This window comes from Delphinus delphis, chromosome 2 (genome assembly GCF_949987515.2).
Source record: "Delphinus delphis chromosome 2, mDelDel1.2, whole genome shotgun sequence".
Classification (NCBI taxonomy): domain Eukaryota; kingdom Metazoa; phylum Chordata; class Mammalia; order Artiodactyla; family Delphinidae; genus Delphinus; species Delphinus delphis.
This window is the reverse complement of record NC_082684.1, coordinates 123,197,497-123,219,851: the sequence shown is the minus strand read 5'-3', so window position 1 is coordinate 123,219,851 and position 22,355 is coordinate 123,197,497. Positions and strand designations below refer to the sequence as shown.

Here is a 22,355-nt window from a genome sequence, read left to right as displayed (position 1 = left end):
AAATGCAAACATGAGATACATAGTTTTCTTCTTTGACTACCGCCCTGATCCTTCCTCACAGACAAAAACAAATGGGGAAGAAGACACTTGAGCTCACTTTCCCTGGGGCATGATTAACTACCCAGTTGTCCCGCACTGAATCTCTCAGATCTCCAGTCAACTTGGGACCCAGAATTTAAGGATGCCATTAGTAAAAAATTACAGGACAAAGAAATTATAGGTGTGGGTGATGCCATGGTTTGAGTGAATGAGGACATCATATCTTGAGGAGATGTGATTGCATAAAAATCATGCTTAATAAAATTACTCTGGGGCCCAGCAGAGGTGACAATCCTGGATTACAAAGTGGGAGTGAGGGTTCTTAGCTTCACTGTAGTAGAAACTCTATTCATGGACTTCAGGTAATAAAGCCCATATGGGAAATTTGTTTCATCCACCTCTTCTACCTCTTTCCAGGTAAACAATGGTTTCTTTTATATTAATCAGATTGTGGTGGTTTATTCTCATATTTTTTGAAATCATACCTCAACTCTTTTTTTTTACATTGTGTGTACATTAAATGGATTAGGCTGCCTTTGATAACTGGTAAGTGTGAAACACACTTCTAAACTAGTAAAGACTTACTTCTAGGGCATTTAGCTTTATTCTTTCTGATGATATAAATATCATTATGGGTTCTTTTTCTCCATGAGTGATATATATATAATGGGATCTTCATCAGAAGAATTTCGCTTTTCACCTGAGTGTGCTTTACTGGAAGTTGCAAAAGGTTTGTGATTCATCAATACCAGCTCTATGGTGCAATATTTGCTTGGTTCTAAATGTCCAAGTAGACAAATTCAAGCCTGTTATATTATTTCAGAGTTTTAATGTGTTACACTTGTGGATCGTTTTTGGACTATGACTATTCAAGGATTCTGGGAAGGGTGAATCCATGTGATCCAGATATTTGTTTTCCTGTGGATGTAAAAATCAATAAAATTAGGAGCTTCCTGGTATCGTATTTACTTTTTAGGAATAATACCCATGAAATACAGTTTTCATTTTTGACTACTGTCCTCTTAGACAAAGACTACTGAGAAAGATGACTTTCTGTCCTGCTACACCAGGGATACATGAAAGCTACACAGACTAACTTCACTGAATCTACCCAAACCCTAATCTACTTTGGCACAAGGTTTTTAAGAAACCCAACCTGGGTTAGACTTTTCAGGATCAAATAAATGTATAAGGGAAGTGCCATGGCTTATGTCATTATGTTAATCCCCAGCATAGGCGCCATTCTTGGGAAAGGATGTAGGAGTGTTCTAGGCTATGCAAAGCAAGCTATGGAAGCAGATATGATTAAGAGTAAAACACAAGTAGTCATTGAAAAGTTGTGTAAGAGACTGTGTCATAGAATGAAAACATGAGGTTGGGCAGTGGTTGCCTAATGACCTGGAAGAAAGGGAATCAAAACAGTCATACTACTAAATGGCAAAATGAGAACTGAAACTACATTGTCATAGAAAAGAATTTATTTTTCATTTCAATAAGAAGAATATCAGCCCTATACTTTTGTATCTCCAGCAACTCAAATAACTGGTAGAATGTATTAAGGGCTGCTGGAAGGACTAGAAATAGTAAGAATCTATATGCCCTTTTCCCTAGTGCTCTGGAGAGATCCACAAAATTTTCCGGAGGTGATCTGCACTGTGTTTTCAGTCTACGGCCCTATACATGGGGATGCATACTGGCTGCTACACAAACTGTTGCCTCCAGTTGACTAATGGAACAGGCACAATGAAGGTAAAATAGTAATCTCCATATTAGGGAGTTCCAAGTCCTCAGGAATCCAACTGTACACTTCCTCCAACAACTCAGGCTATTCTATTCTTTGTACCTTGGAAACCTAACATGAGAGACTACTGACAAGATTCCTCGAAAGCTTTCTGCAGAAGGTAAACTGAGAGAAGCTAAATGCTGTCCTCAGAAGCTGAGTCCTTCATTATTTTTCAACACAGTTCACTGAGGCATTTTATAAGTTTACATATATAAATCCATGTGAAGATCAGAATAGACTTATGGCACTTTTGTTGCCAGGAATTTAAATACAAGTAGGAGAAAAAGTAGGTTGATGATAAGAACAGATAATTTCTCAGATATTGGTGGCTACAATCCAGCTTTGAGAAAATATGTAGAAAGATTAGCCGTAAAGAAACTTAAGACTGCAGCTTAGCTGCCTAGTTATAATTATTTACAAGGGAACACAATATTATCTGGAGACCCCAACAAATAAAAAGGCACACCTGATGGAAAGTCAATAATTCACTATTGAAAAGTCAAGACATTGGCAGAAATAATGCTGGAACAGACTGAGGAAGATGCAAGGGATACAACCTAACTCTGAAGCTTTACCACCTCCTCAAGAGGTTCTTTCCCACTCCAGGAAATCAGACAGAAAGTAATTGGCAAATGGTGCAAACTTATGGACAAAATTGACATAATGAGAGAACCTTAGAAATGGGAATGGAATGAACTTACATTTCTGTTTCTTTTCCCCATTTTAAACTTTTCCAGTCCTTTCTTGTGGATACTGAAGCCATGAATTCTGCAATTTCTACTACCTTTCTTGTTTTACTCTAACTCAGAAAAATATCCAAGATATGGGTGTTTCTGGATGACCTATCTGTTCTTTCTCCTCTGAAGTTCCCATGCAAACAGGTATTTCCGTAGAAGAATATGCCTTGTCTTCTGATGTGCTTGATAATTCCAAAAAGGGACTTAACTATGTAACAAAGGGATATGATATTCTATATTCTGGATAGAGTGTTGTTGGAGCACTTGGGATGCAAGGCATCTAGGTTAGTAAATAAGTGCTTTCAAAAACAAAAGGGGGGCTTCCCTGGTGGCGCAGTGGTTGAGAGTCCGCCTGCCGATGCAGGGGACACGGGTTCATGCCCCGGTTCGGGAAGATCCCACATGCCGCGGAGTGGCTAAGCCCGTGAGCCATGGCCGCTAAGCCTGCGCGTCCGGAGCCTGTGCTCCGCAACGGGAGAGACCACAATAGTGAGAGGCCCGTGTACCGGAAAAAAAAAAAAAGCGGGGGGGGTGGGGAACTATGGGAGAACAGCAGTCTCACCTAGTGCTGAAAACGTACACCCAAATTACAGGAAATCTATATTTATGGGAGGAAAAAAATAGAGAAATTTAATAAAAGGGACGAATCTCATTGTTATAGTTTACAATAAAGAAAAAACATGGCCATGTATAAAACATATTCTCTATCTGTAGCTCAAATACAAGGTATAGAACCAGTAATTAGAGAAATGTGAAAATAGGCATAATAAAGAAAGTATATTTACCTTATAATTCTCCCATATTACCTTAAGAAAGAAAGAAATATTTTACAAGGTCAATCTGTTTATAGATTTGTCCATGATCTGAGAAGAATAAATAAGTCATAATTGGTCTGATACCTGTGGTACACATTCTTGCTACTACACTAACTTCTGTGTCTGAATAAGCTAATTATTTTTATGTAATAGACTTATGTTCAGCTTTCTTTCTTTTACCTTTAGCTAAGGAGTCAATGTTCCTACTTGACTTTACCTATGTAGGCTTTTAATATTTGTGGCAATTGATTCCCCAGAAATTCAGAGATTTATTTACTGTATTCTCTAGGTATTTACAAGAAAAATTAACAAATTGTCTCTGCCTTGATGCTCCAAACTAATTCAATGCTGGTTGATTTATTGATAGCTGCTAATATCTTACATGTTAATAAAGAAGATACTTTAGCTTTACTAAATTTCTTAGTCTCCCAAGACACAATGTCTTCCTGAATATGTTGCAGTATTATCAAACTGAAGTCAAATATTTGAGATATGTATTATTGGCCAACAGACAGAAGATGGTTGCGTCCTGAACTCAGCCTAATATACAAATGAAACAATGTTAAACACACACACACACACACACACCCCTCCACTGATTTTGAGAGTTGGTTGTGGATCCTTGCCTTTTATGAAAAGGCTAAACCTCTCCTGGTATGTTACATGAAATACCAAAATTGTAGTACAGACAAAATCAAGAAGCCTTTCACATTCTTAGAATAGCTGTTGTTTCTCCATGTGTATTAGTTTTTAACTTTGATAAAACCTTCTACATGTTCTGTCATAAGATTTAGGGTGCTTCTAATAGCTTATTCAAAACTTAGGCCCTAATTATAGGCATATTGCTTACTTTTCTGTGTTATTAGATTTTGTTGCTCTGGGAATGCAAAGGTATTTATAAGGCATAATAGCAAAAACTCTCTTGATTGAAAGACTCAGGCTTTAATCTTGGAACACAATTTACTTATAGATACCTCATGATGTTACTATTTTACAAGTTTTTAAGATTCATTTCTCACTGTGTTGCCAGTCTAGCTATGAACAAATCTTATTTTCTAATCCTAATACTACTCTGGGCAAGTGTAGCCTCTTGAACCCAGCTACTATGTTGCCTTATCCTGAAAAAACAGGTTGAATATGACTGCCTCACAGTCACTGATGTAGATATTGGACCTTGGTCTGATTCACCTAATATTCCTATTCCCAAAGCTGACTTAATATTGTTCACCGACCCACAAGAGACTATAATAGTATGTTATGCAGTAGTCAACCCTCATGAGATTTTAGATGCTTCTGTTCCCTCAAACATAAAGTTAGTCCAAGTGGCAATGTCTCCTCTTTCATTTATAATTTTATTTGTGTTGCTTTTTTCCTCAGGTAGTCTAGCTAAAGGTTTGTCAATGGTGTTTATCTTTTACAAAAAAAAACAACTTAAAAATATTTATATTGCTTTGTCTAGTCTCTATTTCATTTATTTCTGCTCTGATCTTTATTATTTCCTCCCTTCAGCTAACTTGGAGCTTAGTTTTTTCTTTTTCTAGTTTTTTGAATTGTAAAGTTAGGTTATTTGAGATCTTTCTTTTTTTCTTAATGTAGGCATTTATTCCTATAAAATTCCCTCTTAGAACTGCTTTTGCTTCACCTCATAAGTATGTTGTGTTTCCATTTTCAGTTGTCTCAAGATATTTTTAATTTTACTTTTTATTTCTTTTATGACTTTTTATTTCTTTTTGTGACCCATTAGTTGTTCAGGAGTGTGTTTTTTAATTTCCACATATTTGTGAATTTTCCAACATTCCTTCTGTTATTGATTTCTAGTTTCATACCATTGTGGTTGGAAAAGACACATGATAATCTCAATAATCTTGATTTTGTTAAAACATGCATTGTGGCCTAACATATAATATATCCTGGAGAATATTTGTGTACTTAAAAGAATATGTATTCTGAAGCTATTGGATAGAATGTTCTGTATATATTTATTAGGTCTATAATGGTCTATAGTGTTAAGTCTGATGTTTTCTTATTGACTTTTTGTCTGGATTATCTATCTATTATTGAAAGTGAGTTATTAAAGTCACCTACTATTATTCTATTGTTGCTATTTCACCCTTCACTTCTGTCAAATCTAAGTCAGCTAGGTGCTTTGATGTTGGGTGTTGGGTGCATATATAATCATAACTGTTACATCTTCTTGTTGAATTGGCCCTTTTATCATTGTATAATGACTTATTTGTCTCTTATTACAGTTTTTTTGTCTTAAAGTCAATTTCACCTAATGTAATTGCCATTCCTGCTCTCTTTTGTTGTCATTTGCATGAAATTCCTTTTTCCTTCTCACTTTCAGCCTACATATGTACATAAATCTGAGTCTCTTGTAAACAGCATATGGTTGGGCCTTGTTATTTTAGAGGACATTCAGTCACTCTATGTCTTTTGAATCATGAGTTTAATTCATTTACATTGAAAATAATCATTGACAGGTAAGGACTTACTATTGTCATTTTGTTAATTGTTTTCTGTCTGATTTGTAGTTCCTTTGTTCCCCTGTTCTCTTGTGGTTTGATAATTCTTTTTGCAGTTATACTGTTTATTTTCTCTCCAACTTTTGTGGATCTACCATAAGTTATTTCTTTTGTGGTTTCCATGAGGCTTGCATTGAACTATCTATAGTTATAATGGTCTAATTTAAACTGATAACAACTTCAAATGCATAAAAAGCTCTACACTTTTATTTTCCCCCATATGTTCAACTTTATTTATTGATGTTGGATTTTATTTCTGTTTTTAAATTGTGAATCTATTAAAAAGTTCTTGTGGTTATAGTTATTCTTAATAGTTTTGTCTTTTCATTTTTATACTAATGTAGCAGGATGAAACTAATTTATACGTTATTAAAACTATTAACACTATTCTGTGTTTGTCTATATATTTACTTTTACAAGTGAGATTTGTACTTTCATACACTTTTGTGTTCCTGTTTAGTGTTTATTCATTTCAACTTGAAGAGCACCCTTAAACTTTTCTTGTAAGGTAGGTGACAAACTCCCTCAATTTTTTATTTAACTGGGAAAGTCTTAATATCACCTCTATTTTTAAAGGACAGTCTTACCAGTTTAATATTCTTGATTGGCAAAGTGTTTTTTCCTTTCAGTATTTTGAATATATTATTTCTTTCTCTCCTGGCCTACAAGGTTTCTGCAGATAAATCCACTTATAGTCGTATGTGAATTCCTTTGTGTGTGATAAGTCACTTATCTTTTGCTGATTTCATGGATATCTCTTTGCCTTTGCCTTTTCCAATTTAATTATACTGTGCCTTGGTGTAGATCTCATTGGGTTCAAGCTATTTTGTGACTCTTAAGCTTCATGAAATCCATTTCTCTCCACAAATTTGGTAATTTGTCAGCCATTTTTTTAAAAATAGAATTTTTGTCTCTTTCTCTTTCTCTTCTCCTTCTAGAATTCCCATAATGCAAATATTGTTCCATGTGATGGTATTCCATACTCCTGTAGGCTTTCTTTTTTTTTAAGTTCTTTTCTCTTTTTATCCCTCTGACTGAATAATTTTAAATGACTTGTCTTCAAGTTCACCAATTCTTTCTCCTGTTTGATCAAGTACACTGCTGAAGCTCTCTGTTGAAATTTGTAGTGCAATGATTGTATTCTTTAGCTCTAGAATTTCTGTTTGATTTTTTCTTGTTTCTATTTATTTATTGAACTTCACATTTTGTCCAGGTATTATTTTTCTGATTTCATTCAATTGTTTATATGTGTTCTCTTTTAGTTCTCTGAGCTCCTTTAAAACAATTATTTTAAGTTCTTTATCAGGTTGTTGGTAGATATCTATTTCTTTAGGGTTAGTTATTGTGGCTGTATTAGTTTCCTTTATACAAATTCATTAAAGCAACTCATTAAATCTTGGCTTCAGAAGAAAGTCATTCACCAGTCAGCTCAACCTGGGATTATGGGAAGGCCAGTTCTTGGCACCCATAGACAGGAGAGGCAAACTACCAATACTCTGATGTTGGGTGAGGACACTTGCTGGGATCTGTCATAGGGGGAGGTGTGAGTTGGGCCTTATAGTTGGACAGGGCTGCACCTGTGTTCTCTGGTTGGGTGGGATTGGTGGGAGACTCCTTGTTCTAACAATGCTGGTAGCAAGGGCCCTGGTTGGACAAGGCAATGTTGTTGTTAGGAGCACAAGACTTCTGTAAAGATCTGCAGTATAAGTTACTGTGAACCCATAACCCTTTTCCTTGTTCCTAGCTGTCCCCAGGTGGTATACCAATGCCAGTTCTCTCAGTGTTCCATGTGAGCTGAGAGATAAGTGGGCCTCTCAGACAATGCCCTGAAACCCTGGGGAATTTGGATGTATGTCTTAATTTCTCTTTCCCCAACTGGAGAAATCATGGGCCAAAGAGATCCTTCTCAGTGTGTTGCTGTTCCAGCTCAGGGAAGGGGTGACATGTAAAAAGTGAAATGTTTATTCTAACCCTTTTTGATGTAGTTTTCTTGTTTTTCATGCTCCACCAGTGTACTATATATAGCCTTACCCCTGAGGTGTCAGGCATTCAGGACAGCATTTTCATCTGTGTATAGTTGCTAAATTGTTTTTCTGTGAAGGAACTAGGGACAGGGATGCCTATTTACCATCTTGCCAATGTTACCTTAGACTAGCCTTTAGTCTTAAAATGAATATCTATGCTGATAATAAATATCTTTATGGTCTGTTAGGCCACCAGCAAACTTTGGAAGAATGGAGGTTTTCAAACGTTGGTAGAAACTAAAATATTACATGGGAAATGAATCACCAATGTATTAGAGTCATTGAAAATTCTCTAACAGAATTATATTATTGATTGTAAAATTCATACTCTGGAAAAAAATTATCTAAAAAAAGAATTTTCAGACCAAGTTGTGAAAAGAGCTACTGAGTTTTGGACTGGAAAAATTAAATGCCCATTATTTCTACCCAGAAACTCCTATTCATAATTTCAGAAATATCTAACTCTATAATAATTAGAAAATTATAAATCAAGGGTAAATAAGAATAACACCATAGGAAAATGGGAATTACATGATGGGAATTTTTCTTTACAATATTTCCATTGTATGCTTGGGTGGCTTTTCCATGCTTTTTCAAACAGAAGGAATATACTGAATATTTTGGAATATTGCAACACCTATAATTCAGTAAATAATACAAAGATGTGTTGTTTGAAAAAAATTATTTACAGGTAACACCTAAGATAAATCAAGGAAGCCATCTAAAGCCAATGTTACCTGGAATACGGTGGCAAATGGACTTGATCAAGATTAGACCTTTAGACGGTATCAAATATTTTTAGTAATGTTGAGTATGATGTTTAGACTGCCAGACATGTTTCCATAGGCTAAAACTGATGCTCGAGCAGTGAAAAACACCTTTTTAAATTATATCGTCTCAACTTTTGGAATTCCTAAATATCTAGAATCCAATAGAGAAAGTAATTATATATTTTGTAATTTAGGAGCTTTGTAACATCCTACAAGTACTCAAATTTTGCCTACTTTTTATCATTTCCAGTTCCTGGACAAGTGGAATTAATGAACCATATCCTAAAATTTATTTGGCTAAATTACATCAAACCACTCACTTGCAGTGGCTCAAAGCCTTACCATTGGTTTCATTAAAATTAGGTTAACTCCTTCTAGTAAGCAAATTTCAAATTTCAATTAGAAGATATTTGAATTTAGGGTTTAAGCCTAACCCATTATCTGATGCAATAAAAAGTAGTCATGATCAAATATAATACTTAAAGAGTTTGCAGGCTTCCCTGGACTTATTTTGCCAGATGCTGGAAAAATTTCCCTGAGGAGGTATGCCATCAATATTGAACAGGAGACCTGGTATATATCAAATTGTTCCAATATCAGACTGATGGTCGTCACACCAGACAGAATCCTACCAGGTTTGTTGATAATTCACATCAAGGTTTGTTGATAATTCACATCAAGGTGAAGAAGAAACCCAAGTAGATGCATGCTTCTCTTGTGAGACCAACACCTATGATTGAGTGGGCCACAATTTCCATTAAGAACCTTAAGGTTAAATCCTCTAGATAGTAATTTAAAATAATATGCAGGCTGAAGAAAAAGTTTGTCTAGTGGACAGACAGTAGGAGACATAGATTTTTGTGTTACTTCTTAATTACCTTGACCATTATAATTTTGATACTTATTCTATTTTATATCAGTTGAACATGAAGCTTATAGTATTAGACCTTCTTCCTTTAAAAGTGAGTATATTAACCTCAGGGAATTTTGAATTGATTACAAATGTTCTGAATATGGAGTGAGGACTCACGAAATACATATTTTGCCATAATACTTCAGATCCTTCAATTGGATAGTTTAAATTTAGAAGAATGAAACCCACAGACTATCTATTGATCTATTTACCCAAATAAAACAATCTTAAATATCACCCTTTGTGTTATTGAATATACTAATGGGAAGAAATTTTTAACCAGTCGAACTAAATACAAGTATATTCAAATTGAAAGTCCTTGAACAATAACACAAAACTCCAACTGCTCTCTACGTTATATAGCCATTGGAGCCCAGTTTGACAAAACTGGAATGAATGTACAATGAGGAAGACATATCCCAGCCCAAATTATATAGCATATTTCCTTTAAAAGTCCCAAAATATAGTGTCCCATTAAAAATAAGCCTACCTTATTTAGAACTTAGCAATCTCCAGTCTCCATACTTAAGGTTTCTAGGGTCATTAAATGGACTATTGCTTTTAATATTACTACTTCTAATTTGAGTCAATTCAACTCAATTCTACTTGTATGCAATAGGCTTTATGACTATGAAAAGTGTTTACATGAATATTAAAATGTGTCATGATCAAACTAAAAGAGATTTACTAAATACCATATTTATAGGTAAATAGAAGCTGGGACAACAATTACAAACTCTATTGATATAGAAATATGGACAAACATACTTAGTGCCTTGGGACAATTGCAGAAAGATGTAATTCAGATGCAAACAGGGTGGAATCAAAACCTAATACAGAATACAACTATAGAGAAAAGTGAAAATGGAATTGAGAAATAATTTGGAATTGGACACCTGGGAATGAAACCCTGCTGCAAAAAAAAAATGTACCTAAATATTTTTCACAAGCCTTCACTCATATAACTGAACAATTAGTTATTCAACAATTGCAATATACACTTACTAGTACTGAAATACAAGATTGCACATACTTAGAACAACAGTTAGATTTGGGCGTGTTACTATATATGGAGAGATTAAATAATGTTGTAAAAAGATTAATCATAGAAGAGCTGAAACTTGGCAATTGCAGACTGAAACTTCTGAAAACAAAACTACTAAAACTAACTTCACTAAAAAACATAAGTTTTCTCCTATACATATGTGAAACTAATATGTTAGATGGATGCCAGTCCTTCAAGGAGATATATTTGAATTGAGACAATGGTGCCTTAAGAAAAACATATGTGTCTAAATCAATCTATGTGCCTATAAGTAAAGAAAAATTGTTCATCTATTAAGCTTTGTTTAATGATTTATAATTCCTAATAGTGTTGCACCTTTGGGTTCTATCCTTCGCTCTTTTTCTCTCTTTACATATTACAGTAAGATATACTGCTAAGAGTTACACCTTCTCATTAAGTGACAAATGACAGCCTTACTCATAAATTCATTCCAAATAGATCACTGGACTAGAGAAGTTTCACCCTAAAGCACTTAGACTTATTCATTTAGTCAGCCTGAATATTGATATGGGGTGTTCTTATTGATTGACTGATCTACTTGATGTAATCTTATGACAAAATATTTGCTTATTATTTGAATTTTACATGATTAACAGTTAAGAAAAATTTTGTTAACTGGCATATAGATCAATGTTCAATGCTCATCTAGGTCTCTATAATGACTAGACCAATATTTATATAATATTGAATGGGATCCTAATAGTGTCTTGCTGCTTTAGGACCATTGAATAACTTTTAATAAATGACAATTCTGCCAACATAGATTAAAATGTGAAATTCAGTAATTTTCTGTTTCTATTAACCCTAAAGTTGATTATATTAATGAGGAAACCCATATATAAATTGCAGTGCCTGAATATCATGTTAATGCATTATTTTCAGTATAATGATGTATGTGCTATGAATGATGGAGGCTGCCTGGAAATGAATACTATTTCCGGTAACCTGATACTTGATTTGTAAACTCCAAGTTTCAAGTGGCTTCAGGTGTGCCATTTTAGGAGAGTTCATATGCAATAGACAATGCCAAATATTACCAGTATGGCATCTTTTGATATATAGATAAATGATGATAATTGGGATGCTCTTGTGTTTTCCTGACATGTTCTGAGTGGTTCTCCAAAGAAACTTGTGTTCTGTGTCATTCTTGTGTAGGGTTGTCAATAGTCTACAACCTCTATACTAGGTCATTTTCTGAGTATTTATCATATTGCTCCATTAAGGAAAAACTTTCAAGAGCCATGTTCCATGAAAGACTTAGTTCTATATTTTGATACTTGTCCTACTCCTGTACACTTAAATAATGAGTACAGAGGAAGAGCATGGTTTGACCTGCAGCCTTGGAGAATTAATGTGAGTCAGGTACCTACCACTGAATATGTCAATATGCCAGTCCAAATTGGTGCCATAATTGGCTGGTACATATATTCATGTCCAAGTGTATATATGTGTATGGAAAGCCAGGGCTTCAGTCAACGATGAGAACTTACAGTCTTGAAGTGAGATGATGACTTGGAAATCATGATCAATAGAATTAAAATGAAGGTAAACCTAGGTGACAATACAAGGAAATATATATGGAATCATTATTTCCTTTATAGGCATTTTGTTTGGTGCTTGAGACAATGAAACCTTAAAAGAAACTTATGTAAACCAATCCTGTCTATCTACTAAAAAGTAAAAAGAAATACTCATCCTATAAACTTTGTTTCAGAAATTTATAATTTTTAATAGTAAGGTACATTCAGGGATTAGTCCACTGTTTTCTTCTCAATGTGTCTTTGAGTAAGACATTAAACCAAGGAATGCAACACTGCATTGATGATAGGTGTCTAGATTCCTTTAGTCATAGTTATATTCCAAATAGAAAATTGACTGGAGAAGATGCACTCCTAAGAATAATAGATTTAAGCAGAAGCTAAACTGAATAGGAATATGGAATTTCCTTTTGAAACAGTGACTGACTTGCTTGATGTAAATTTATAAGTTTCATTTGAACATGAAATTAATAATATTGAAGTTGAGAAATTTTGATTCACTGGTCCCCAGTACAATGTTTAATCTACTTCAACAAACAAGATGAAAACAATATTTTTATAATTTTACAGGATTCTAAAAGTAGCTTTGCACTACTTTGAAGTACTAAAGAATCTCCCATAGCTGAAGGAAAATGCCATTAAAGAGATTTGAGATACAGTAGTTGGACTGTTAAAGAGCTAAAATTTTAAGCTTAAAATTTAGTACTTACACTAAGAACAACACAAAATTACAGATCTTAATATGGACCAACTGTATATAATATAATAAACAATTTTCTATAAATCAGCAGTCCCCAAACTTCTTGACACTAGGGACCAGTTTCGTGGAAGACAATTTTTCCACAGACAGTGGGGGAGGGGTGGGATGGTTTGGGGGATAATTCAAGCTCATTACATTTATTGTGCACTTTATTTCTATTATTATTACATTGTAATGTATAATGAAATAGTTATACAACTCACCATAAAGCAGAATCAGTGGGAACCCTGAGCTTGTTTTCTTGCAACTAGATTGTCCCAGCTGTGGGTGATGGGAGACAGTGACACCTGAAGTGTGTTGTTTATGTCCAGTCTACTCCATAATCTCGTTTTGGTTGCTGTCACTGCAGAAAACCCTGCTGCACAAAGACAGGATGTTGGAAATGGAAGCAGGCTTTTCAGTGCTTTTGTGGCAATGTCAGGATATTACGTCTTGACTTTAATCCAGAACGTATGGAGATTTGAAGTTGTCTCAAACATACTTTTAAGGCCACCGTAATTTGTGATCTCAAGCAGTTGATCCTCTTCTAGCACGGACAGTCAATTCACCTGGTTTATTCACAAATGAGTCACGGATCCATTCCTTCCCAGTTTAGGGTCTTTTGTGGTTCAGAAGTAATGCTCAATCTTTTTTGAAAGCTGAGATAGGTGATCATGCACCAGCTGGGAGGAAGAAGTCCCTGGCTAAGTGTCTTTCAAAATCTCTGCTAATGTTTGAAACATGTCAAAAAGCCATGTTCAGTTGTTGCCCCCATAACTCCAGTTTGGCTTTGAATGCAGCCACTTTATCTGCTGACTTGAACACAGTTGCCATTCTCCCCTGAAGTGACAGATTGAGTTCATTGAGCAGATTGAATATGTCACACAAGTAAGCAAATTTTGTGACCCATTCTGTGTCACTGAAGTGTGCTGCCAGTGGTGACAGTTTTTCTAAAAGAAATCCCTGGAGCGGCTCCCATAGCTCAAAAACTCAGGCCAATGATCTACCTTTAGAAAGCCATGTCACTTCTGTGTATAGGAGAAGACATATGTGCTCTGCATCCATCTCCTCCCAGAGCTGCGCGAACAGACGTGAGTTAAGGGCATGTACTTTAATACGGTTGATAATTGTAATCACATCCTGTAAAACGCTAATAAGTTCAGGTGACATTTTCCAGCTAGCCAGCATTTCTCTATGGATGACACAGTGTGTAGACTCACATTCAGAAGTGACCTCTTTGACCCGAGCAGTGAAACCACAAAGCCGTCCAGTCATGGCAGCCGCTCCATCCATGCATATACCAACACAAAATGACCAGTTCAGTTTTCCTGATATGTAATCATTCAAAGACTTGGATAGTTCTGCAGCTGTGGTGTTGGTTGGCAACAAAAGTACACATAACATCCTCATGCACATCCTCCTGGAAAATATATTGCACAAAAACAAGCATTGTTGCCTTGTGGTCAACATTGGTAGACTCCTCAACCTGGATTGCGTACCACGGTGACTCATTAATCCTCTCTAACAATTGTGCCTCAATATCCTCTGCTATTTCATCCATTTGTCTATTTATGATGCTAGCTGAAAAAGGAACATGTGCCACCTTTTGAACTGCAGCCTCTCCTAAAAGTTCACAACCAATGTCCTTAGCAGCAGGCAAGATCAACTTTTCACCAATAGTAAGGGGCTTCTTAGCTTTAGCAATGCTGTTAGCCACTAAGAATGATGCTCTCAGTGCAGACACATTTGATGAAGTTGTGGCCTTCAATAATTACTTCTGTTCGTCGTGTTCATGTTTTGTTCTTTTGAAAAACTCCAAAGTCTTGTCTTTTAATTCAGGGTGATTAGTTTCCATGTGGTGAAGCAGTTTTGAAGGTTTCAAGGCTTTGTTGGATAGTCAGTTGCCACATATAATACAAAGTGGGCTTGGAGAATGTGAATCACCTGTCGCAATGAACCCATAATTTAAGTAGGACTCTTAGTATTTTCTTTTAAATACAGCTTTTTTTATTTGGCAGTATTGGAGTCTTCTGCTGTCTCATCATTGGGTCTTTCCCAATTTTCAAAGAAGCTCTCCAGCAAAGTTTGTTTTTTATTCATTTTGGCTAGGGTTAGCTTGTGGGCTTACCAAAACTGTGACTGAGAAAAGTGCGCAGTATGGGAAAGAGTTGTGGATGGAAGTAGTAAATAAAATAATGGGCAGGCCACGCGCAGACTAAAATGATTGTTGAATTCTGACTTAAAGCCTGCCACCAGATGCAGCTGTACAATTGAAGTACATCAACTCACTTGCCACTATAAATCTGCCACCAGATGCAGCTTAATTGTCACTTGCCACTCACAGATAGGGTTTTGATGTGAGTCTGCAAGCAATTGATTTATTATGGTCTCTGTGTAATCAAACCTCTCTGCTAATGATAATCTGTATTTTCAACCACTCCCCAGCTCTAGCATCACCACCTCAGCTCCACCTCAGATCATCAGGCATCAGATTCTCATAAGAAGCATGCAACCTAGATCCGTGGCATGTGCAGTTCACAGTAGGGCTCACACGCCTATGAGAATCTAATGCTGCCACTGATATGAAAGGAGGAGGAGCTCAAGTGGTAGTGTGAGCAATGGGGAGTGGCTGTAAATAGAGATGAAGCTTAGCTCGCTCACCGGCCACTCACCTCCTGCTGTGTGGCCTGGTTCCTAACAGGCCAAGGACTGGTACCAGCCTGTGGCCTGGGGGTTGGGGACCCCTGCTATAAATGATGCCAGAAGATTCGCATTTACAATTGACTATGCTAGTGTCACTGAATGAGAAGTATTTTTTCTCAATGAGTGACCAACTAACTTTAAAGAATTATCAAGGGCAAATCCAATATTTTTGATGAGATATTTACTGATCTGTGGTTGCCAGGTGATGATGTGATTTTTTTTAACTAAATATATAAGAAGGCATATTTACATTGATTATGAAATTCATTTCTTCTGTACCTACAAAGTGGGTAAGATATTGAAGAAAACACACAATATAACAATGGCTTATTAACCATGTTCAAAAAGGCTAAAATTCATGTTCAAGCATCACTAAAAAATCAAAATGACAACTGTACTGTTATTTTATTTGTAATCCAAAGACTCATGTGGCTTCAAAAATAGAACTTGAGGAAGTTCTTATGCAAAGAGAAAAATACAGAGATAACAATATAGATCAGTGTTTAATAAAATAAAATTGATCAGTGAAATGACCTCATGTTTCCTAAACACTAAAGGTGGAAAAAAGGAAAACTAATTCACAAACATTCTAATTCTACAGGAAAAAATGAAAGGTAAACAAAACTATAATAACATTCAAAAAATATATAATGATAATTAAAAAACAGAAATATTTAGGATGTTTAAATGAACATATACAATTACATCAACCCGAAAATTGAGAAAGTAAAAAAGGAAAGAACAAAAAATATTGTATATAATAAAAAATAACACTAAAAATATTTCTTCTAAATGTCAAAAAATATTATGGAAATAATATTCAGCATAATGTATTAATTTTAAAATATTTTGTGGTACGCATGTTGAAGAAAGAGGAAAATGATACATGAAAATAGCAGAAAAGATTAGAAAATAAAAATTATATTATCGTCAAGAGAGATGATGGTCTAAAAATCATGCTCAACAGGATTGTGCTGAAGCACAAGGGAATTGGTCATCCAGGGGCAGGAGGATGCAATCTTCCTGTCCCTTCCAGAGCCCTTGGATGTGGGTGTGGATGCACCCTATCCTTCTAGGAAAGCATGTGAGACTTTACCTTGTCTAGGGACTTCCATGTGGACAAGTCATGGTCCTATCTTTGGCTTTCTTTCCTGATTCCTAGTTCCACAACCCGCCCAGAGGCCTTAGGCGGGGCCTTCTTAGCCCTTTCTTTTCAAATTGTGTCTTTCAGTCAGACTTTCTGGCAAGGGTCTCGCCACAGCCTGAATGATTTGAGGTGAGTGGCTCTCTTTGGTCCTTGACACAGGCCTCAAAGGACATTGGATTATGTGGGATGCCCAACTAAAAGCAGTCAAGAGAGAGGAGTCCTTTCAGGAACCTCAGTCGTCCCAAAGGGGGATTTCTGCTGTGGCACCACAACTAAGGGCTATGATCTTAGGAAATGAAAAACCTTTCATTAGACCTGAATTCTAATCAGATTGCACATGGAAGAAATGTTTCCTTCCCTGGGCCCCTGAGGAGCACACCTCAAAGCAGAGTACTCTGATCAACTGAGGGGACAGTCATTTGTGGTGTGTATTTTGCAGTCTCCAAAGAACCATTGGTAGAGAAGAATCATGCCCCAAGACAGGAGATGGTGAGAGGCAGGCAAGAACCCATCCACCAGGTCTTGGCATGTAGACGCTGCTGGCTATTGAGAGAGCTGAAGGGCAGCCCCTGGGTTTAATGGGACTTGGGCAGGTAACTTTCAGGGATGGTGGGGTCTCAGTGAGGTTCATTGTTCCTGATACTCCCTCTGGTGGATTTTGCTTCAACAACTAGCAGCCATTGCATCTCCTGTGGAGTTCTTCCACTAGGGGAGACACTGCCGTCAAAGAGAGCACCTTCAAGAGGAGAAACCCCTTTTGAGTGTGCCTACCTAGTAAGGTTGTTGAGAGCCCTTCTGAGCCCTGGTATCATCTCCATTGTGAGGCCCTGTTGCCCGAAGTGGAGGGGGACCAAATGATGTGGGCCAAGGAGGGAGTAGTTGCACTGCTGTTCTTTGGGGGCCTTCGATGGTCCATAAAACGGGCTGCTGCACCAAAAGATGATGGCTCTTATTCCCGGCCTGAACGTTCATATGCAGGGCTTTGCCAGGTTGACTAGTGCTCAGCCCATGGGCCCATCTCCAGATAATTTCTTCTTCAAGCATCCATTCCATGGGAATTCATGGCCTCGTTTTCTGTGTTTTGGCAGGCAAGTGGCCAAGCCGAATGTCCCATTGACTGCCCCATGCTTGCATGGACCAGAATCGAGCCCAAAGGAACATCTCTGTTCCCCAGCACACGTCCAGAGAGTTTTGGTGGCCAAGAAGCCATGGCAACAGGCCTTCTGATGGGAGGTGAGCAACTGATGCTCTGCCTTCTCTCAGCAGTCTTTTAGATATTCGTCATTTCTTCATTCCTTGACACATTTTTTATGTATGCATTCATACACAGATCCACACGTCCACTGGTTCATTTATGTTTGTTAGTATATATAGAAGGAGGGAGGGAGAAAAATAAGGAGCTAGGGAGGTAGGGACCTAGAAAGGTAGGTAGGTGGGTTGGTAAGTAGGTTGGTAGATAGGTAGGTAGGTAGGTGTTAGGTATGCATTTCAGATAGATACTTATGTCAATGCATATAGGTACATTTGGTCACTCTGTGTTTATGCATGTATCCCTGTTGGTATGTCTTATAGTATCATCCGATGCATGAAGATGTACATGCAACTACACCCAATGCCTAACGCTATGGACTAGGAGTTGACACAAATGTCCTACTCCTCTCTAAGCAGAAAACGTCACCAGGAGAAGGAAGATATGAGTTTGGACTGCTGCCTATGGTGAAATCAATGTCAGCCTTTGTCCAACACCTGGAAGAGATAGAAAGTCACGTCTTTTTGAGCATCCTTATTTCCAGAAAGCATCTGAGGTAAGACTACTCAAGTGCCAGGGCACAGAGGTGTGGGGATTGCCTTGGTCGGGTCAACGATGAGAACTCATATGGTCCTGAAGAGACATTATGACCTAACAATCATTCTCAATAGGATTATGCTGAGGCCCAGTGGAGGTGGCCATCCAGGGGCAGGAGTTTGTGAATCCTCCTGTCCCTTCCAGAGCCCTGAGGTGTGGGTGTGGAGCCCTCAAGGAAGCCCTTGAGACTCTACCATGTCAAGGGTCTTCCATGTGGCGAAGACATGGTCCTGTCTTTGGCTTTATTTCCTGATGCCTGGTTCCACAGCCCAACCAAAGGCCGTAGTCGGGGCCTTTCCTTAGCTCTTTCTCTTCAAATTATGTCTTTCAGTCAGACGTTCTGGCAAGTGTCTCACCATGGTCTGAATGATTTGAGGAGAGTGGCTCTCTTTGATTTTTGACAGAGGCCCCAGTGGACATTGGACAGTTGGGGAGGCCCGGACAGTTGGGGAGGCCCATCTCAAAGCTGTCAAGAGGGGGGAAATCCTTTCAGGAACCTCAGTCTTTGCAAAGGGAAGATTTCTGCTGTGGCACCACATCTAAGGACTAGCTTCTCAGCCACTTAAAAGCCTTTCATTAGAACTGAGTTCTAGTCAGGTTGCACATGGAGGCAACGTTTCCTTCCCTGAGCCCCTGGGGAACATCCAGACGTACGTAGGTAAATAGTCGTTAGGTATGCGTGTCAGGTAGATGTTTATGTTAATGTGTACAGGTACATTTAGTCACATTTTTTGTTCATGGAAGTGTTCCTGGATGTACAAGACATGTGTTGGTAAGTCTTGTATCATCATTCGATGCATGAAGGTGTACACACATGACCCCCAATGCCTAGGGGTTGGACTAGGTGGTGACACAGCTGTCCTACTCCTCTCTAACCAGATAACATCCCCAGGGGAAGAAAGATCTGAGTTAGGCCTGCTGCGTATGGAGCAAGTGTTGTCTGCATTGGTCCAGCACCTGGAAGAGACAGAAACTCACGTCATTTGGGACATCCTCATTTTCAGAAAGCTTTGGAGGTAAAGCCTACTCAAGTGAGGGGGCACGAATGCGTGGGGAGTGCCTCAGTTGGGTCAATGATGTGAACTCATATGGTTAAGAGAAATGATGGCCTAAAAATCATGTTCAATAGGATTACGCTGAGGCCCAATGGAGGTGGCCATCCAGAGGCAGGAGGTTGGGGATTCTCCTGTCTCTCCCAGAGACCAGGGGTGTGGGTTTGGAGGCCCCCTATCCCTCCAGGAAAGCCCTTGAGACTCTACCGAGTCTAAAGGCTTCCACGTGGCAAAGACGTGGTCCTATCTTCACCATGCTTTCCTGATCCCTGGTTCTGATGCCCACCTGGAAGCCATAGGCGGGACCTTTCCTTAGCTCTTTCTCTTCCTATTGTGTCTTTCAGTTAGATGTTCTGGCAAGGGCCTTACCACGGCCTGAATGATTCGAGGTGAATGGCTTTCTTTTTTAGATGGTGGGCCCAGTGGATGTTGGACTATGGGGGTGGACCATCTCAAAGCCTTCAAGAGGGAGGAGTCCTTTCGGGAACCTCAGTCCTCGCAAAGGGGGGAACACTGCTGCCCCACCACATCTAAGGACTAGCTTCTCAGGCACTTCAAAGCCTTTCATTAGACCTGTGTTCTAGTCAGGCTGCACATGGAGGCAACGTTTCCTTTCCTGGGCCCCAGTGGAACATCCACACAGGTCTGTGTGTACCTCAAGGCAGAGGATGCTGATCTACTGAGGAGACAGTCACTTTTGGTGTTTGTTTTGCAGTCTCAAAAGGACCATTGGTAGGGAAGAACTGAGCCCCAGGACAGGAGAAATTGAGAGGCAGGTAAGAAACTGTCCACAGGGTTTTGGCAAGTACATGCTGCTGGCTACTGAGAGAGCTGGAGGACAGCCCCTGAGCTTAAATGGAGCTTGGCCAGGTCACTTTCAGGGATGTTGGTGTCTTGGTGAGGCCAATTACACCTGATGGGACATCTGATGTATTTTCCTTTGCCCAATCGGGTCCAGTGATTCTCATGGGGAGCTCTTCCTCTCTAGGAGCCACTGCCTTCAAAGAGAGCACCCTCAAGAGGAAATAACCCTTCTGAGGGGACACTCCTAGTAAGGCCGTTGAGAGCCCTTCTGAGCCCGGGGATCATCTTGATCATTAGGCCCTGTTGTCAGAAGTAGAGTGGTGGCCACATGATGTGGGCTGAGGAGGGAGTAGGTGTACTGGTGTTATTTGGGGGCATTCAGTGGGCCACTAGAGGGGATGCTGCACCAACAGATGATGGCTGTTGTCCCCAGTCTGAAAGTTCCCATTCAGGGCATTGCCAGGTTGACTGGTGCTAAGCCCATGGGCCCATCTCCAGATATCTGCTTCTTCCAGCATCCATTCCATGGAATTCATGGCCACATTTCCTTTGTGTTGGCGGGCAAGTGACTAAGTCCAATGTCCCATCGGCCACCCCATGCTTGCACAGACCACCATCGAGCCTGGAGGAACATGTCCATTCTGCAAGACACGTCTGTAGAGTTTTGCTGGCCAAGAAGCCCTCACCCCAGGACTTCTGATGAAAGGAGAGGCAATGATGCTCTGCCTTCACCTGGGAGTCTTCAGGGATTCATCTATTCTTCCTTCCCGGAAACATTAGTTTAGTACCTATTCATGCACAGATCCAACTGTCCAATGGTTCCTTTATGTTTCTAAGTCTGGATGGAAGGAAGGAGAGAGAAAAGTAAGGATAGGAAGATAGGGAGCTAGAAAGGCAGGTAGGTGGGTCCGGAGGTAGGTAGGTTGATAATTGTTAGGTATGCATGTCAGGTAGATGCGTACAGGTACATTTAGTCACATTTTGTGGTCGTGGAAATGTTCCTGGATGTACAAGACATGTGTTAGTATGTCTCATAGCATCATTCAATACATATAGGGGTACATGTATTACCCCCCCAATGCCTAACTAGGAAGTGACACAGCTGTCCTACTCCTCTCTAGCCAGATAACATCCCCAGGGGAAGGACGACCTGAGTTTGAGCTGCTGCCTATGGAGCAAGCGATGTCAGACTTGTTCCAGCACCTGGAAGAGACAGAAAGTCACGTCCTTTTGGGCATCCACATCTCCAGAGAGCATCTGAGGTAAGCCTACTCAGGTGCCATGGCACTGATACGTAAGGAGTGCCTCAGCTGGGTCAATGATGAGAACTCATATGGTCATGAAGAGAGATAAGGACCAAAAATCATGTTCAATAGGATTACGCTGAGGCCCAAAGGAGGTGGCCATCCAGGGGTCAGAGTTTGGGGGAATATCTTGTCTCTTCCAGAACCCAAGGGTGTGGGTGTGGAGACCCCTTATTCCTCGAGGAATGCCCTTGAGACTCTACCGTGTCTAGGGGCTTCCAAATGGCAAAGACGTTGTCCTGTCTTCACCTTGCTTTCTTAATCCCTGTATCCAATGCCTGCCTGGAGGCCATAGGCGGGACCTTTCCTTAGCTCTTTCCCTGAAAATTGTGACTTTCATTCAGACAATCTGGCAAGGGTCTCCCCACGGCTTGCATAATTCGAGGTGTGTGGCTCTCTTTGATTTTTGGCAGAGTCCACAATGGAGGTTGGACTATGGGGGAGGCCCACCTCAAAGCTGTGAAGGGGGGCATTCTTTTCAGGAACCTCAGTCCTAGGAAAGTGACGGATTTCTGCTGTGGCACCACATCAAAGGACTAGTTTCTCAGGC

General features: G+C 38.9%; 6 non-coding genes across 6 annotated transcripts; all 6 read left to right on the top strand.

Annotated features, from left to right (window-relative positions):
• The first annotated feature begins 241 nt into the window (after positions 1–241).
• On the top strand, positions 242–317 carry LOC132421297 (small nucleolar RNA SNORD115). Its single transcript, XR_009518572.1, has one exon. It is a non-coding gene; the product is annotated as a small nucleolar RNA SNORD115 (small nucleolar RNA).
• An 11,824-nt stretch (positions 318–12,141) lies between these two features.
• Positions 12,142–12,220, top strand: LOC132421294 (small nucleolar RNA SNORD115). Its single transcript, XR_009518570.1, has one exon. It is a non-coding gene; the product is annotated as a small nucleolar RNA SNORD115 (small nucleolar RNA).
• A 4,335-nt stretch (positions 12,221–16,555) lies between these two features.
• On the top strand, positions 16,556–16,633 carry LOC132421295 (small nucleolar RNA SNORD115). The gene has a single exon (XR_009518571.1). It is a non-coding gene; the product is annotated as a small nucleolar RNA SNORD115 (small nucleolar RNA).
• A 2,021-nt stretch (positions 16,634–18,654) lies between these two features.
• Positions 18,655–18,735, top strand: LOC132421290 (small nucleolar RNA SNORD115). The gene has a single exon (XR_009518566.1). It is a non-coding gene; the product is annotated as a small nucleolar RNA SNORD115 (small nucleolar RNA).
• Positions 18,736–19,712: 977 nt separating this feature from the next.
• LOC132421291 (small nucleolar RNA SNORD115) lies at positions 19,713–19,790 on the top strand. Its single transcript, XR_009518567.1, has one exon. It is a non-coding gene; the product is annotated as a small nucleolar RNA SNORD115 (small nucleolar RNA).
• A 2,023-nt stretch (positions 19,791–21,813) lies between these two features.
• Positions 21,814–21,893, top strand: LOC132421289 (small nucleolar RNA SNORD115). The gene has a single exon (XR_009518565.1). It is a non-coding gene; the product is annotated as a small nucleolar RNA SNORD115 (small nucleolar RNA).
• The last annotated feature ends 462 nt before the right edge of the window (positions 21,894–22,355 follow it).